Genomic DNA, 10,347 nt, shown 5'->3' with positions numbered 1-10,347 from the left:
TTTCCAAATTTCCCTTCCTGGCTCACCCGCTCTTAAAATACCCTCAGTCGTAGATGCTTCTAGAATGTGAGCTGACCTGGAACACTGCGTCAAGGGCAGCAAAGCTTTCAAGCAGTTTCCTGGAACGAGAAAAAGAAAGAGAGAGAGAGGAGTGTTTCTGAAAATTAGACTTAGCATATCGCACAAGTGGCAAAGAATAGAGAGATTGGATTTTTTGGAAAGAATGCCAGCTGCGTGCCTAATGCACCTCACTGCATCTCAGTCTTTTCGCTCATAAAACAGAGGCCATGGCACCCACCTCGCAAAGTGCTTGTGAGGAGGAAGCGAGATTCCACATGTGAACTGGTGTCTCTTCAGAATGGCCTGGCCTCCGCGTTAGCTGCACCTGGGCTCCAACCCTGGTCCCATCGCCTATCACAGAAGCAGTTCTTGAACATCTGCATAAACTTCTCTGGGCCACTTATCAAATAAGGATAACAAAAGTCACCACACAGGTGTGTGACAATGACAAAATGAGTCCAGTCCACAAAGCACCGAGCGCAACATCTACGCATAACAGGAGCACAGTTGGTGCTAGTTGCTTCCTCCACCTTCCTCTGCTGGAGACAATTTGTTAAGAATTCACAAAGACCCCTGTTTATCCCTCCAGTTATTTTTAACATTGCATAAATTGCTTGCCATTCTCTCTTCTCTCTCTCCCATTCCGCCTTTGACAGGTTTCCCACAATCCCACCTACATGGGGGCTGAGAAATTCAAAAGGAAAAATAACCCTTGGTGTAGATAAGCAGATGACAACACAATGCCAAGTCATTTTCTGATCAGGCATTCCTGATGGCATCGGTGCTGTGGCTGGCTGTCCCCTCCCATCACCCTTCTCTGTGTCGAGGCACATCTCCCACCCTGGTGCCTAATTAAACTATCCAGTGTCCAGAGTCCACTCACTGGGACCCCTTGGAGCCCAAGGCAAAGAATGTACCCAGTTTGTGAAAAAGGAAATCAAAGCGCAGCTACAAAATGCTAGATGACCTCCAGAACCAAAGGTGACTTAAGGGCTCTGAGCTTCCAGCCAAATTAGCCACTGGATCCACAGGCAGGAAGATCGTCTTTAAAAGACTTCAAATGGGCACGTCCCAAGCTAAATGCTGCCTGCCTCAGCGGCTGCGTCACTGCACAATGGGTTTCTAGTTCCCCCACAGGCCCTAGGTTACATAGGAAGAGATCTTCCTTGGACACAGCCACTCGGGTTTATTCAGATGGGTGGAAGGCAGGGAGGGCCAGGAGAAAGCCAGTTCCAGAGACCAACGTGTGGACTGTTGAGCCCGTGCCTGTAATATTGGCTGCTGCCCCGCTATGGAGGATGGGAAGGGGGATGAGAGGTCTTGAGGATAGGGACCCCATGGATGACAAAGCTGTTTCAAACACCCCTGCAGGAAAAGGTCACCTGGGTTTAGATGCAAAGGAGGCCAGCCATGAAGGGTGACTTTAGACGAGGCGTTGAGCTGCTCTGCACCTTGGATTCCTCTTCTGAGAAAGTGGCCGGTCACCATTATGAGCACTGCTGACCTGAACTTCAGAGAGAGAGAGAGGACCCCTGGGCTGGTGAGCGGTGGCCGGGTTATGCTTATGTGCTTGAGTGAGCAGGAACACATAGCAGGGCACTTCCTCCCACCGGTGACCTCCACTGACATGTTGACCAAGACCTTCAACCCCTTCCCCAAGGCCAAAATGACACTTGTTCCCCAAAACCAGCCCCTTCCCAGTATGGCAACCTCCCCATAGGGTCACAAGATGGGTAAATGGCACATGATTGAAACGCTTGGGTTCTTTGTCCTGGGAGACAGCCATGTCCTCCTCCTGGTTTTTGGCACTTCGCGACCTCAGCCCATAACGCCTCCTCGGTGACTCTTCAGTGAGTCTATATGGGCTGAAGTTTTACTAAAGAGCTTAGGCTCAAGTCCTTCTCCTTCGTCCAGCATTAACAGGTAGAAATATCTAGAATTGTATAAATTGTACAAATTGCCAGGAAAGAGAGAAGTGGCATTTGTGGTCTTTGAGTGTCTAGCAGTCCCTCCCCTTCCTTAGCCACACCCTGGTGTCTTTTTATTTTTAGTGTAACTGCCACAGAGAAAAGTGAGCAAAGCCACTATTGAGCACAGTGTCCCTCCTATGTAAACACCACCCAGGTATCAACTAAAAAAAAAAAAACAAAACAAACAAAACTTTATTGAAATATAATTCACAAGCTATATAATTCACCCATTTTAAGTATAGAATTCAATGCTTTTCAGTAAATTCAGACTACTGCAATCACCACTACAATCAATTTTAGAATATTTTCACCACCCTAAAAAGAAACCCCAAACCATTTAGCTCTTACTTCCTCAATCCCCTTCATTCATCCTGGCCTAGAAAACCACTAATCCACTTTCTGTCTCATGGATTTGCCTATTCTGGATACTTTATAGAAATGGAATCACACCATATATGGTCTTCTGTGTCTGACTTCTTTCACTTAGTGGAATGCGTTATATGTTCATCTAAGTCATTCATCCATGTTGTAGCGTGTATTGGTCCTTCATTCCTTTTTAGGGCTAAGTAATATTCCCTCAGGTGGATGCACATTTTATTTGTCCGTTTATCAGTTAAGGGACTTCTGGGTTGTTTGCACTTTAGGGCTCTTGTGGATTATCCTGCTAGGAACACTTGTGTACAAGTTTCTGCCTGGACATATGTCTTCATTTATCTTGGGTATGTACCTAAGAACGGAGTTGCTGGGTCAGATGATCACTTTGCGTTTAAGTTTTTGCCAAGTCAGATGGTAACTTCGTGTTTGAGATTTTGCCAATTTCCTTTGAGGAACTGGTTCTTTTCTAGTAGATAGAGTCTCACAGGATCTCTGATCACCCAGCCACAGGGCAGGTACTGATCCAAATCAAGCCTACGTTTCTTGGTTCCAGCCAATTTCCAAGTCTGCACCCTTGGCTTTTCTACTGATCCTGAGTCCTAAATATCCTCCCACAAATTCCTCGTTGGTGAAGTTAACCAGGGCTTCTTTCTGGGGCTTGCATTCAAAGCAACCTGTCCGATGAAGCTTCTCACTCAGAGCCCGCGGGCTGTCAGTGGGCAGCTCTGATTAGAGGGTACTGTGGTACAGCAGGCAGGCCTGACATCACACAGGGCGGGGTGGCTGTAGTACTGGATTGCTGAGGTTTAGAGAAGGAATACAGAGCAATCGGCCAGGTCCAACAGGGGACACCTTAGTAAAAATCCTTGTAGGGGCTGCAAGGTTGCATATCTGACCCTGGGGGTCCTCTATCACATCCCCTTGGCCCACCTTGGATTTCAGCTTCTTGGACAGTTCTGTGCATGCTCAGACTCACCCTGAGCTGTGAGCATCTCCCCTCCAGCACAGCCAAGCAACTCTCCTTATTCTGTCCCTTAACCTCCCCAAGCACTGTAAGGGATCACTCATTGAGGTGTAGGGAGTTTGGGGCCCAGAGTCAGTGCATAAATGTCCCAGGCTCTCAGCCTTCTCTCAGACAATTCAGAGGAGTCTCCTGTGCTTCCAATAAGTCCTAGTGAAACTGAGCTCTACTGTCTATGGCAGTGGCCTCATTTGAGTACCCTGATATTGGCTTTCTCCTTTCATAACGTACTTTCCTGCTTCTCAAGATCACCTCCTAAATAAACCACTAGCTCTCAAATCTTTGTGCTACCATCCACTGTTTGAAGAATCCAAAGTAAAATAATATGTGAAAGCTCTTAAAGAAACAGTATGGCTCCACAATACACATAGAAGACAAGAATGCTGGGCCAGGAGTCAGGATCCTGGGGCCCAAACTCTGGCTCCATGGCGCTTAAGCGGGCCCTAAGATCCCTGTAAAACAGTCTCCTTGGATAAGTAGCCCGTGAAGGCTTCTGCCCCCCATAGAGTTCCGAATCTTAAGAGACAGTGTCCCTGACCCTGCCTTGGGCATTGCAGTCTCTTCTTGGGTCTTAGGTCTCAGCGATCTATCACTCTGCAGCCAGACACCTCTGCATCTTGCCGAGGACTCCAGCTGCCTAAACCATTTCCAGAACCTGTGACTCTGCAGGGAGACAGGGCTAAAGCTGTGGTGGCTTGCTGTAACCATTTCAAGTCTTCACTGAGGTCATTCTTTGCAAAGGCTATTTGCAGCCCTGAGCAGTGGTCACACTCCACAACCCAGCCTCCCAGACATTAATATCATTCCACTCGGTAAACCCCACCTCCAGACCTGGCTCATTTTCAGATAATGGGACAGGGTTCCTGCATATGATAAACTAGCCTTATCATAGTTCAAAAGTTGTGAAAGCTCTAGATTCCAAGCCTACCTCTGCCTCATTCATTCATTTCTTCATTCAACTATAGCATTTATTTAAACCTAGCCTCTTTCAGCCGCTGCATAGGGTCAGGGTACATAGCAAAGAATAACAGATTCTGCTCAAAAGGAGTTAGTCTTGGGGCAAGGCTAACTTGGGATTTCAGTACTGGGTGGCGAGTTAAGGGAGGGCTATGGAGAGGTGGACAACAGAGGGGATTGAAGAGGTGCAATGTAGCAAACATTTCCACACCTCACTCCACATCTCCCTAGCCCATGGTGTGCTCCAGCCATTGCTGCAAGCATCAGTTGCCCATGGATGTGGCCTGACAGCACCAAAGCCCAGCTGCACCATGTTCTGCTCCCTGTGCCAGAGCCTACCTGCCACCACTGGTTGGATGGAGCCCCTGAAGGAGCCCACTCAGCCATGCTGGCACATGTGAAAGGTCAACATCTGCTGAGAGCCAGATGCAGTCGCTCACGTCTGTAATCCCAACACTTTGGGAGGCTGTGATGGGTGGAACACCTGAGGTCAGGAGTTTGAGACCAGCCTGACCAACATGGTGAAACCCCATCTCTACTAAAAGTACAAAAATTAGCTGGGCGTGGTGGAAGACACCTGTAATCTCAGCTACTCGGGAGGCTGAGGCAGGAGAATCACTTGAACCCAGGAAGTAGAGGTTGCAGTGAGCTGAGATCGTGCCACTAAGATTCTATCTCCAAAAAAAAAAAAAAAAAAAAAAATCCCCTTGGCAACCATGGGCCAATGAGAGGGCATGAATGAACAGCTGGAGAAATGTTTCCGTGTTTGTTATCTAGGACGTAAAAATTCTCAGGCACATTCCAGCAGGTTCCTCAGAGCGTCCCCAGTTGCTCGCAGCTGTAACTGGTTGGACAATACATTCTTGGACTGGCTTATCCTCCTCTTTCTGTTTCACTTTTTTCTGTCTGCCCACCCTGGGATCACTTCCCAAAATAAAATACCTGCATGCAAGTCATTGACCTAGGATCTAGTTGTGGGGCTGGAGTGGGAAGGGGAAAGTGGAACAAGCTAAGACAGGCAATTAACCCCATCTTAAGGTGGTCAGGAAGAATTCCTGGAGGAAGTGACTCCTGAAGCCTGTGTAGGGGTGGGCTAAGTGAAGAAGGACGATGCCCAGGGCTTCCCAATCCCAGCCAAGGGTCAGATACCAAGAGCAAAGCCATAGCTGTGAGAGACAACACTGTGCCTCCTGCGACCTGTGCGTGGTTCACTCAGGTGTAGGGGGGCGTGGTGAGAGGTGATGCTGGAGAAAAGGGCAAGACTAGGTCTTGAGGACCTTGAGTGCACACTGTGGATATTACTGTGGAAGCAAAGGGGAACCATGGAAATAATCATACAAAGGCACAACCTCCCCATACGAGACGTGCACCTGTGTCTGCCTTATACAGCACTAACTAAGCGCCATGCACCATTTAAAGGACTTACAATCCTCATGAAAGCTAGCTAAGGGGCTACTAGTGTCTTCCCCATATCTAGACGAGGAAACTGAGGCACAGGCAGATGAAGTCACCTGCTTGTGGACACACCTCTAATAAGTGGTGGAGATAGGCCGCTCTCAGCCCTGCAACTGCACTGTCTCACTCAGCTGCAGAGGGACAGCGAGGTTTGTGCCTCTCCTCCTCTCACTCCGTGCTGCTTTCCTGGGTAAAGAGCTCCTCCACTCAGGGCAATTTTGCCTTCAGGGAATGGTTAACAAACTCTGAAAACATTTTTGGTCACAACTAGGGGAGGAGAGTGCTGCTGGCATCTAGTGGGTAGAGGCCAGGGATGCTGCTCAACATCCTCCCATGCACAGGACAGCCCCCATGGCCAAGAATTATTCAGCCCCAAATGCCAATCGTGCTGAGGCTGACAAACCCTGCTGTGGGGAATGCATTGGCACCGAAGCTCCCCTTCCTGTCTGTCTCCTTCTCCACTGGCTGAGAACTGGGTGATGATGAAAGCTACTAACCATGGGAAAGAGAAGAGGAGGAGGCAGGAGGTAGCTTACTGACCAGCAGAGATGGCACCCCATGTTGTGGGACTTGATGCTTTCACAATACTGGTGGTGGTCACAGCAGATTATCTCCTCTGTTAATGAGTTAACCTCTCTTAATGAACCAACATGAGGGATGGGTTAACAAACACAAGATTTCCACGCTGGTCCTGTATAGACGGCAGGTGGGAGAGAGGTCTAGGACACCAAAACATTGAGTGGAACAGGACATTTTGAGTTTTTGGAAACAGAACTTCAGTGGAAATTCCACCATGGGGCCTTCAGAGATAGAAAACCCAGAGCCAGAAGGCTAGATCCCAGTGCAGACTTCCAGCTTGAGGAACAAAAAAACCTCCAATTGACTTTTTGTGAAGCTGACATTTTTGACATTTACAGTCAGGCAAAGACAACCAGAGCCTGGGGTGGGTATTGTAGAGTGTTAGACTGGGCAAAGTGAAAACGGGTCAGTGGGGTTTAGGTCATGCCCTCAGCAGAGAAGGAAACTGCATGAGCCCCACCATTTCTCCTGCAAGTGCCCTGAAATTTTTCTTCTGCTAACTCTTATTACATAGGGGGGAAAATATGATGTGTTCCTGGAGAACCCATCTTGGGAGTAAGTACCTGCACCCCACTCTGTGGCTGTTCCTGGTGTGACCAGACTCTGAGATGAGCCTGCAAACCCCTGCCCCACCCACCTGCACCACTCACTTCCACGGGGGTGGAGGTTGGGGGTGGTCCTGGCAGCCATGGAGCCAGTACTCTCTGGCCCTCATAGTCACAGTCCCAGGGCCCCAGTTCTTATCAACAAATCCATGTTCCTATCGCCTGTCTTCATTGCCCATAAGCTACCCAAATATCCTGAACATCCCACCGTAGTGACATCATCTCTCAGACTTCCATGCATTCCCGGAAATGACTCCAAGGCAGACCACACGTGCTACTTTTTGTTACCACATTGACACGGGTTCCTGTAATCCCTGTGGTCCAGTGGTCTAGCCATAGGGCTCCCCAGGCCTCGAGGTTCATGCTAATGGAAAGCTTGTCTATTCAAGAACCTCTGTGAGACCTGTTAGGAGTCAGCCTAGAGTTAAGCTGCTCTTATACTGGCTCTGCTCTGGGCCAAAAGAAATTCCACCTCCTTTCCATGCTAAGCCCATCTTTGCCCTTCTCCCACAACTTGCTTTGGGGGACCTGCAAATCAGTCTGGTGCACATCCAAGATGCTGACTTGGGAGTGGTCCAGGTGAGAAGACTTGCCATGATAAAGAAGCCACATCTCTACCTAGCCTCTCTCTTGTACTTCTTGCTGCAGGCTGAAAAAGGCTGTGGCCCCTTAGGATTGGTCACTCCTTTATCTCAAGCATCCTGTTTCCTGCATCCTCGGGTCTGGCCTGAATTTGCATGTGCCTCTCCTGTGGCCATCTCTCCTCCTATAGCGATGGCACTGTGCTGATTAGCCGAGCATCAGACATATAAATACTAGCCCCTTTTATTTATTTCTGTTATTACAACTGGAATATAGGAAGTCGGGAGATCTCACAGGGGGTTTCTTTCCATCAAGTCTCTTTCAATCTTTTCATTTCACCATGCATAGCCGCTACTCCTAAGACAACCTCAACGTCCCATATGGCTGCCACAGCACCACCCATCATGCCTGAATACCAGGTTGCAGGTGGAAGGAGAACTGAAGAGGGAGCAAAGGGCACGAGTCCAGTGTCTTTTAAAGAAGGTACTAGAGGTGGTCACTTCCATTTGCGTGTCGTTGACAAGAACTTAGTCAATCATCAAAGGAAGCTGGGAAATGTGATCTTTCATTGGGCAGGCAGATAACAATAAGGGTTGTATTAGCAAGGAGACAAAGGAAAAATAGTATTAGGAGACAAATAACAGCCTCTGATAGTGTGGGCAGCTTGAGCCAGGGTGTGCCCCCACGGAGCCTGCCAACTTTCTCCCTGTGCACAGCTGAGTACATATTAACACCAAAATTTGACTTCCAGGGTAAGGGAAGTAGGAGGTCTCACTGAGGTCTCCTTGCCTAAGCCCCATGTTCCCAACAGCCTTTCCAAAATTTTCTAAAGTTCCAGATGCTGCTCCATCACCCACCAGCTAGGTGCTGGGGAGAAATGGTTCAACCGTTCCCAGCCCTGGTTTGCACACCTGAAGTGGAAGAGTAAGCTGCTGTGTTCATCTGGTCATTGGGAGGGGCTTGGAGGTCAGCGTTTCTAACACTAGAAAGTGCCACTAGTGGTGGCACTTTCGCATTGTTTCCCTCCTCCTCGATGCGTCTGAGACCAGCCTTCATCCCCTTCATGACAAAGTTTCATGACTGTTTATCTAAGGGTAAAGGCCCTGCATGTGCCCGAACTATTGCTTAGAATCTAAGGCAGGGACACTGGGACCCCCTTCTCCTCCCCACCTCATGGAAGGAGGCTTTAACATGCAAGATCTGTGAAAGTATCCAGCTCTTGGTGTAAGTAAAACAAAACAGGTCATCCCACTGATGGTAGGACCTTTTGCCAACCTTGGAAATTCACACCCATCCGTCCACATTCAGCACAAATGTCCTCTACCTCCCCTTCTCCCTTGCTTGAACTAGTTAGAACTCCCTCTTCCTCTTATGGTATTTTGTACATTCATATATTCCAGCACTTGCCTCACTGTCTGTGGACAGCTCTTCAATTTATCTAACCACCCATTCATCCATCTATCCATCCATCCATCCATCCATCCAATCAGCAAATACTTACTAAGCACCAGATACTACTGGGGAGACAGAGTCAAATAAGGGCACTGTCTTGACTTCCATGGACCCCCACCCCAGCCCATAGAAAGCAATATCCATGAGGTGGAGCCATGTCAAGGAACAAGAATGGGCTTGCCAAGAGGGGCACTGATCTCAGTCTTCTGAGTGCACTGGGAAGATCCTCTAGGGCAGCTGGGCTTCAGGCTCTGAGAGCCTAGCCATGAGGCAAGCAGGCGAAATGGGCCTGGCCAGGGAGAGAGTGGAAGGAGTGGACATACAGGAGGACATAGGGTGTGGCACAAGGCAGCTGCTTCATACACAGTCATTATCACTGAGTGGCAGGGTGAGTTCAATAGAGTGATAACAGTAATATCACATATTATTGAGAAAGAGTATTGATTACATGCCAGGCACTGTAATACATGCCATGAACCATTGTTTCACTGAATCCTCTGAACAGTCTTGTGAGAGGAGAACTGTTATCTCTGCTTTACAGATGAGGAAACAGTTTAGCACTTTTGAGGAATGTGTCAGGGCCACAGAGTTAGTGAAAGGCAGATCTCAGCCCAGAAGCTACTGACTCTTCAGCCCTTGCTGTCACTCCTGGGCTGCACCCCCAACCACCAAGGAGTCCACCATGCAGAGGAGGGAGAGTGGGGGGAAAGGGGCAGTGAGCCTTGCGTTACACCAAGCCCAAGGCAAAAGGGAGCCTCTGAAGGCCACTGAGCAGAAGGATGACATCTGACTCTTAACCTGGACTCAGAGCTCTTAGGTGGCACAGTCTGAGTGTCATTCGTTGTTAGGCCCTCAACACCCAGCACACTGCCTAGTACACAGAATGTCTGCTGCAGCATGACTGAAAAAAAAAATCAGTCCTTCAATGAATGAATAAACCAACATGGTGTTGCTAGACTTCAGAATCAAAGAATATCTGTTAGGATTCTATTTAGCAGTGTGTAACAGAAAACCCATAATCATGGCTTAAATGAGATGGCAGTTTATTTGCTCTTTTGCAAAGAGGTCCATAGGCATGCAGCCCAGGATTGGCATAGTGCTTCCATAGGCTCTGGGACTAATTCTATGATCTCACTGCCCAATCATTTCAGGACATGGCTCCTATTATGTAGGTCACCTCAAGACCTAAAACAGGTGCTGGAGCTCCAGCAATCACATCTCCATTCCAGGTAGTTAAATAACAGAAAAGTTAGAAAGGTAAGGAGTAAGGTCTTCACCATCCATTTTAAAA

Source organism: Rhinopithecus roxellana, chromosome 11 (genome assembly GCF_007565055.1).
Source record: "Rhinopithecus roxellana isolate Shanxi Qingling chromosome 11, ASM756505v1, whole genome shotgun sequence".
Lineage (NCBI taxonomy): Eukaryota > Metazoa > Chordata > Mammalia > Primates > Cercopithecidae > Rhinopithecus > Rhinopithecus roxellana.
The sequence above is the reverse complement of the archived record's forward strand: the minus strand, read 5'-3'. Positions refer to the sequence as shown.